This window comes from Phacochoerus africanus, chromosome X, assembly GCF_016906955.1.
Source record: "Phacochoerus africanus isolate WHEZ1 chromosome X, ROS_Pafr_v1, whole genome shotgun sequence".
NCBI classification, from domain to species: domain Eukaryota; kingdom Metazoa; phylum Chordata; class Mammalia; order Artiodactyla; family Suidae; genus Phacochoerus; species Phacochoerus africanus.
In genome coordinates this window covers 130,221,176-130,228,407 of record NC_062560.1, presented here as the reverse complement: position 1 = coordinate 130,228,407, position 7,232 = coordinate 130,221,176, and the positions used below count along the sequence as shown (strand labels likewise).

The following is a 7,232-nucleotide window of genomic DNA, read 5'->3' as shown; positions in this document are numbered from 1 at the left end:
CTCAGTAGATATAGATGAAGGAAGAGAGTTTTGATTCTAAGGAATCAGGGATGCTTAGAATATGTTGTCAAAAGGACTTGGAGATTGTGTTATTGTTTTATTAAACCATCATGAGAGTACAGCTTTCTGAAAAGAAAAGGGCTCCTTCGGAGCATCTGTCACAATAGGACACCTGCCCAAATGGACCTCATACCTGCTTGCAGAGATTTTGCTTCCTCAGAGAGTTTCTCTGTTTATGTTTGGAGGAATTTGGATTGTGCTTCTTTAAAGCAACAATACCTCCTGTACCCCAGTATGCATGAGGAAGAGCAGCCTAGGAAAGACAAAAGACCTGTGCATCTCACAGCATAGAGATGAAGCAAAATGAATGATGACTCATGGTGAAGCCCATTTTCTCATCCAGAAGAGTCAGGAGACGCATCCAAAACATCAGGAGAGAGAGACCTCTAGTGAAAGCTGCATTTCCATGTGTTCTGCCTCTCAACCCAACAATACTTCCTGTTCTAACAATAGCACCCGTTTGGAAGAATAAGGATAGTGCTTATAACTTTGGACCAGAGGATAAGCTATATATGCCCGGATCTGCATGTACCATGAACCACAGCTCCTATCATGGTCAATGCATTCCTAAACGGCTCCACCTTTGCTCTTGCAAGACTCGTCATTCAATCATGGCTGCTTGTGAGATGGAATCCACATAAATGAACCAAATTGGTCCTTGAGATCTGAATTGGATGTGAGGCATTCACACTTACTTTTAAATATGAACTTCCATATGTTCTGGGACATGATGGTATTTCAAGATAATAATGAAATCAAATTACAAAATTCCAACAGGGGAGTAGGTGCAAAAGTATCCAGCTCTGCTATCCTTCCATCCCAGCCCTTCTTCCAAGACCAAATCTTCTCTCCCTCCCCTAAAGACACATCACTTACATCTGAGACTGAGGCAAAGTCATAGCTCCAAGCCATACTGGAGGCTCTACCCTCTGACTCACATGGTCCCTGGGGCTTAGGACAACTGTTTCAGCTTTAATAGCTTTCTCTTCCACCTGCTACTAAACTAAACAGAAGTCCTAAGGATGTCGACAGAATCGTAACTTTGATCCAACATGTTGAGTTCAAGGAATACTAACATGTTCTGAAAACTAAAAATCTCAACTCTTCAAAATCTGACCCAAATCAGATTTTACCTTCCAGTCTTTTCTCCAGCAGCTTGCTGCCAACATCCACACCACACTCCACTATACTATGCTACTTGCGATTCTGCGAACAACCCATGTAGTTCCCTCCCGTCGACCTCTGCTCGTGCCAGTGCCTTGACCAGGAATTTTCTACCCAGCTCTTAGAGTGTTAGTTATTTGTTGATGTGTGCCTTTCTCTTCCACTGGATGACAAGACAACCTGAGAGTGGGGACTGTGCCTTTCTCATCTGTGTATTCCTGGCACCCGCACAACACAGAGCCCATAAGAGGTACTCAGTAAGTACGTTAAATTAATCCTGAAAGGCACCACAAACCATTCACTGGTTTCTTAAAGGAACAAATCTACCAACTGAAACATGCTTCAAAATGGCCAATATCAAGGCTTACATACCCCATATAAGAGCCAAGAGCCTAAACAAACAAACAAACAAATGCTCTCAGATCTCATCTCATGGGGAAAAAAACCGGAAAACCTCACCTCCCAAAACACTACTTCAGTGTGGCCAGAGGACAAGAGGAACTCATGGAAGTCTTTCAGCTCCAAAAATAAAGAAATGTATGTGGGAGTTCCTGTCATGGCTCCGTGGTAATGAACCCAACTAGGATCCATGAGGACACAGGTTCAATCCCTGGCCTCGCTCAGTGGGTGAAGGATCTGGTGTTGCTGTGGCTATGGTGTGTAGGCCGGCAGCTGTAGCTCCGATTGGACTCCTGGCCTGGGAACTTCCACACGCCACGGGTGCGGCCCTAAAAAGCAAAAGCAAAGAAACGTGCGTCCGCCCGGGCACGAAGGAGCGACTGCGTTTGCGCAGTGCCGCGCGCTGAAAGCACGCCCGCGGTGCCACCTGTCCGCGGTCCCGGGTCCCCGAGGCGGAGGACTGTCCTACCCGGTGGCCGAAGCCGGGCCCTCCCCGCGCGCCCACCACCCGCCGCGGCTGCGGACGGTACCTCTAGGCAGGGGTTTCCTGGGACTGGGAGCGCGCACGGGGCGGCCGAGGCCGCACTTGCTGTTCCCTCCACCGCCACCATCCCACGCTGTGTGTGTGTGTGTGTGTGTGTCCCGGTGACGCGGGGCTGCGGTCCAGTCCTGCCCTCCCGCCTCCCGCCAGGCCCCCAGGCTGTGACCTCATCGCGGACTCCTGACCCCCGCCGTGCGGTGCTCAGCTGCTCCTCCCAGGCTCCCCCTCCCAGTGGCACTAGCCGCGATGCCATGGAGGGTGACTGGCTGGCTGTAGGACCCCCAGGTCCTTCCCACCTGACATGTGCGGGGAGGTGTCTCCAGCTGGACCTGGGGGTCCACTGGGCTGTGAGAACACGATCAGTCAGTCGTGCGGGACGGATTTGAGTGCTGGGCTGGGACTCATGGGGACCCTGACTCAGCCAGCAGGGCTGGAGAGCCCCACTGCCCTGCTGCAGAACCAGCCCTGAGTGAGCGCTTGTGGTCATGTGCGGTTCTCCTGAGGAGGGCCCTCCTGGGGCCCGGGGGTCTCCAGTCCCTGCTCTGGCTCCTCTGCCAGCACTGCTGTCTTGTAGCTGATGAGCTTTGCTCTCATCCCTCTGGTCCTCGTGCAGGTGAAGACACGGAGGCAAGAGGAAGAGGTTGCTCCGCGGGCCGCCGAGCAGGTGCCTTGTGCCTGGAGAGGTAGGGGGGCCCTCGGCACCCTTCTTCCCTTTAGGGCGACATCAGCTCTCTCCAGGGATGCCGCCCACACAGTTCAGGTGTCATGGGTGTGCTTTGGTGGCGGCACTGAGAAGAGGGTTGGCTGAGAAGCAGTGGCGGAAACTGGCACACCTGAGCTCGAGTCACATACCCCAGAGAGGAACCAGACGGGGCCAGGCCACAGGGGCCAGCCAGCCTCCCCCATGCCCGATCCAGACAGAGTGAATAGGGCGCCCCTTTGTCACCCACCAGGTTGGCGCAGGTGAAGCGGGCTGATGATGCTCAGGGCCAAGCAGCATGTGAGGAGCCCCTGCCTGTGGGCCGTGGGGTGCACACGGGAGCCTTTGTGGGGGTGTCGCTGGCGTGGGGAGGCATCTCGGGGTGTGCGCCGTGCGGCCGGGGCCTCACGCGGTCTTCAGTCCGTGTGTGTTGATGGCGGCGGAGAGTGGGACCCCTCGAGCAGGGGAAGAGGCTGTAACTTGAGAACGGGACCCCACGTAGGCGGTGACACTGTGACATGGAGGAAGACGCCTGAGGTGCTGGAGTGGAGACACCACTCGGCACCCCGTGGCGACCTCTGCGCTCATTTGCCTGGACAGTCGTGTCAGAGTCCCCCCCACGGGGTGGCTTAAACTGCAGATCCGTGTGTTAGCTCAGGTCCTGGAGGCTGGAAGCCCGAGGTCAAGGCTCTTGTGAGGGCGGCTGTGAGCGGGAATCTGTCTCAGCCCTCCCGTCGCTGCCGGGCCTTTGCTGGCACTCCTCGGCCTCCCCTGGCTGGTACAGCTCTGCCTCCGGCTTCGCACGGAGTCCCCGTGTGCCTCTGTCTCTGCATGTCCCCATTCTAGGAGGCCTCGGTCCTGTTAGATGAGGGCCCCTCCTAATGCGCACATGGGAACATGATGAGCCCTGTAAAGACCTGTCCTTTCCATGGAAGGTCCTGCCGCGAGGTACTTGGGCTTGATTGGTCCGCCCGTGGATTTGGGGGAAGCCTCGGAACCCGTAACCGCCTGCCAAGGCCCTGAGGGAGGGGGACAGGTGGAATGGTCCGGGGATGGAGGGAAGGCCTTCATGGCCGTGGGGGGGCGAAGAAAGAGGAGAGGGGGCAGGAGCCAGGCGCGGTGGGGCCCGGTGGGTGCTGGTGAGAAGGGTGGATCAGCTCTGCTTGGGGAAGGAAACCCCTGGAAGGAAGTGGGCCAGGTGCCTTGGGCGCCTCGTCCCCCGACCTCACGGCCACGTGGGAACTGAGGCTCCTCTTTGTGGTGCGGCGACGTGGCTGAGGCTCAGGCCGTGGCCCTGCTCCTCCTGCCGCCAGCTGTGCCTCAGCGAGGAGGGGGAGGGGCCCCTCCAGGGACGAGCAGAGCAGACGGGGCCCAGGGTGCCTGCAGTCGGGCCCCCGGGAGTCACGGGCTGCCTCTTTGTTCCTGGGCGCCTGGTCCTCAGCTGTAGAGTGGGGGGTGACAGTAACCGAACCGCCTGGGTTCTCTGATGATTGGATTCTGCCCTCCCTGGATGGGGTCCGCCCCAGGGCCGGGGCGTGGAGCGGGACCGAGGGCACCAGGGCCTGTGCTGGTCTCCTGTGTCCTGTCTCTGGGCTCCGGTTGGGGGCAGGGCATCTGCTGACAGCGGAGGGCAGAGGTGCAGGAAGGGTGGGAGGAGGGTGGCTCCCAAAGGTCTGGGGAGGAGACTGCTGGCGGGCCGCCTGAGACCCGTGGGGCTGCCGCCGGGCCTGGCTGAGGTTGGATACCAAGGGCTTGCCTGCCCTCCGCAGCCCTGGAGCAGGGCGGGGAAGATGGGGCATCTGTGATGCTTTGGGCGGGGCAGGGGCAGGGGCGGGGCCGGGGGCGGAGCCAAGCCCGGACTGTCCAGCTCTGTGCCAGGAGGGGGCTGGAGCCTGGCCGCTCTGCTGTGGAGCCATGGGGCCCTCGGTCCTCTGTGCTCCCCCCGGAGCCCAGGGGCCTCTGTTGTAGAACTGACCACATGCCTTTCCCTCGCCCCCACCTTCGTGCGCTCCCCACGGACTCCATCGGACGGGCGCCCCCCCCCAGTGCCAGGCCCTGTCTGCTGAGCGCGTGGACGCAGGAGGAAGGAGCCGGCGCTCTCTGGTCCCCCTCCCCCCGGTCAGTGGGCTCTCGGGGCGCGTTGGGTGCGGTCAGGGCCATGGCCGGGTCGGCAGGCCCGCTGACCCCTGTTGCTTCTGTGTTTCCGCAGCCGCGCGAGGGCCAGGGGGAGCTGTGCGGACATGAAGTTCGGCTGCCTGTCCTTCGGCAGCCGTATGCGGGTTCGTCTTAAACGGGGCAAGACCCTGGAGACGCGCTGGCGGCCCCTGCTCAGCAGCCAGCGGCACCGCACGTGGCCGTGCACCATAGCGGCACAGGGACTGGGAAGATGCTGCCTGGCGGGAGCTGCTGGGGGAGCGGCTGGGGATGAGCGCCGCCCAGATCCAGGCCCCTGCTGCAGCGGCCGGGGAGAAGTTCGGCCGCGGGGTGATAGCGGGCAAGTGGCCCCGGGGGAGCCCTGCTCAGGCACCTGCGCGGGCCGCCCCTCAGGCTGGCTGGCAACCCGGCTTCTGTGCCTGTTTGCTTGGGAACCGCTTGATGTGGGGGCTGAGCTTCCTCGACGCAGCGCCGCTTCAGAGGGGCAGCGAGGCCCTGGGCTGGGGTCGGGCCGAGGTTGCCGTTTGTGATCTGAGAGGCAGAGGCGGGCCAGGCCTGCATGTGGCCGTCCCCTCTCTGCGTGCACGTGGGTCTGTGTGTGCCATGGCCCAGACCACGAGAGGCAACACGGTGCCCAGAGGCAGTCAGGTGGTCTCTGACCAGCCCTGGGGGCTTCCTGAACGGTCCCCAACCCCTCCCTGGTGGAGGTCCCCGTTGGCACCTGTCACCTGGTGAGTTGCTTGGGGACCTGATCACGCATCGGTTCCCCGCACTGGCCGGGGCCCTTCTCGTCTGTGCCCCGCTGCCTTCAGCGGTCGGGCCGGGACCTGCCCTGCCGGGGACCCGGGTGGGGTCGTTGAGGCCCAGGCCTCCCCTTTCATTTGTCTCCCCCCTCGGCCTTGCCCCGAGCTCCCTGAGCAGAGGTTGGCGCATCCCAAATGCTCAGCCAGAGGGACCCGACCCCCTGCTTCACCTCTAGCGGTTGTGACGCTGAAGAGCCCTGCTCTCTTCGGGGGGGGGGGGGGGGGGGCTTGGTTTAGGGGAGGGAGACAGCCGTGCGCTTCTCTCTCTGTGCGCAGGGCTCGTGGACGTCGGGGACACCGTGCTGTGCCCAGAAGACCTGAGTGCCGATGAGCTCGTGGAGCTGGAGAACCAAGCGGTCCTGACCGGCCTGCAGCACAAGTACCTGACGGCGCTCGCGAACCCCCGGTGGCTGCTGGAGCCCGTCCCCAGGAGAGGCGGGAGGGACGTCTTCCAGGTCGACATCCCCGAGCACCTGATCCCCTTTGGGCAGGAAGCCTGACCAGCGTGGGCTCTCGAGGGAAGGTGACCGAGAGACCGGCTGAACCGTGACGCTGTCAACTCGCCGTCGCGCCCAGACGTGCCCATCTGGTTCTGTCTGGATTGGCGCCGCCCACTCTGTGCTGTTGGCGGACACAGATGTGACACTCGGGTGCCAGGATCGGGGGGCGGGGGGGGCTCCCTGTGCGCTGCCACTCGGGGCTCGGTGACAGCATCTCGAGGACTTGGACCTTTAGGCAAAGGGGCAGCTGCCCTGGCCTTGCTTGGGTCCTGCTGATCTAGACGTGATAGGGAGAGGGGTTTGGAGGAGAACCGGGGGGTGTTTGCCCCCTTTGCTCCGGTGAAGACTCCTAGGATGTTTGAACAGCGTCGGGGCCGGTGGGGAAGGCTGGCAGCGGGCACTGAAGGCTTGCCTGGGAGTGACCGGCCGGCGACGGCCTGGTTCCCGGGGAAGGGGACGGCCGACTCAGAAACGGGGCGCTGTCTGTCCGCGCAGGGGCTGCCTCTTGTCCCGTTGAAAAGCATCCCCAGGCTCAGGAAGCGCACGCGTGAGCCGTGCTGCTTCACGTCCAAAGAAAGGCCCCTAAATCCAGCCCTGCTGGCAAGGTGAGAAGTGCTGCCGTTCCCTTGCTGGACACCTTTTACTGATGGGTGGGCTTTGGGCTCATGTGTTAGCGGGGTTTCTAGTGCCTGTTGCCTGTGCGGGTGACGGGCTTTCCGCCAGGTGTTGGCCGGAGCGGCCTGTCCCCGGTGAGCCAGGCTGCCCTGCTCACCCGTCCCTTGGCGGGGGGGTGGCGGGGGGGTGGCCCTGGCTTCCGGGGTCTTCTTTGGGAGGCCCTGGACGGTGAGCAGAGGACGCTCAGCTGCTGATCAGAAACTTCTGGCATCCCAAGGGGGCCCGTGAGGAAGACC

General features: G+C 61.2%; 1 long non-coding RNA gene and 1 pseudogene across 1 annotated transcript; both read left to right on the top strand.

Annotated features, from left to right (window-relative positions):
• The first annotated feature begins 1,984 nt into the window (after positions 1-1,984).
• Positions 1,985-4,977, top strand: LOC125118456 (uncharacterized). The gene is made up of 3 exons (XR_007132829.1): positions 1,985-2,149; positions 2,778-2,847; positions 4,911-4,977. It is a non-coding gene; the product is annotated as an uncharacterized LOC125118456 (long non-coding RNA).
• Positions 4,978-5,104: 127 nt separating this feature from the next.
• On the top strand, positions 5,105-6,621 carry LOC125118455 (protein EOLA1-like; annotated as a pseudogene).
• Positions 6,622-7,232: the final 611 nt, after the last annotated feature.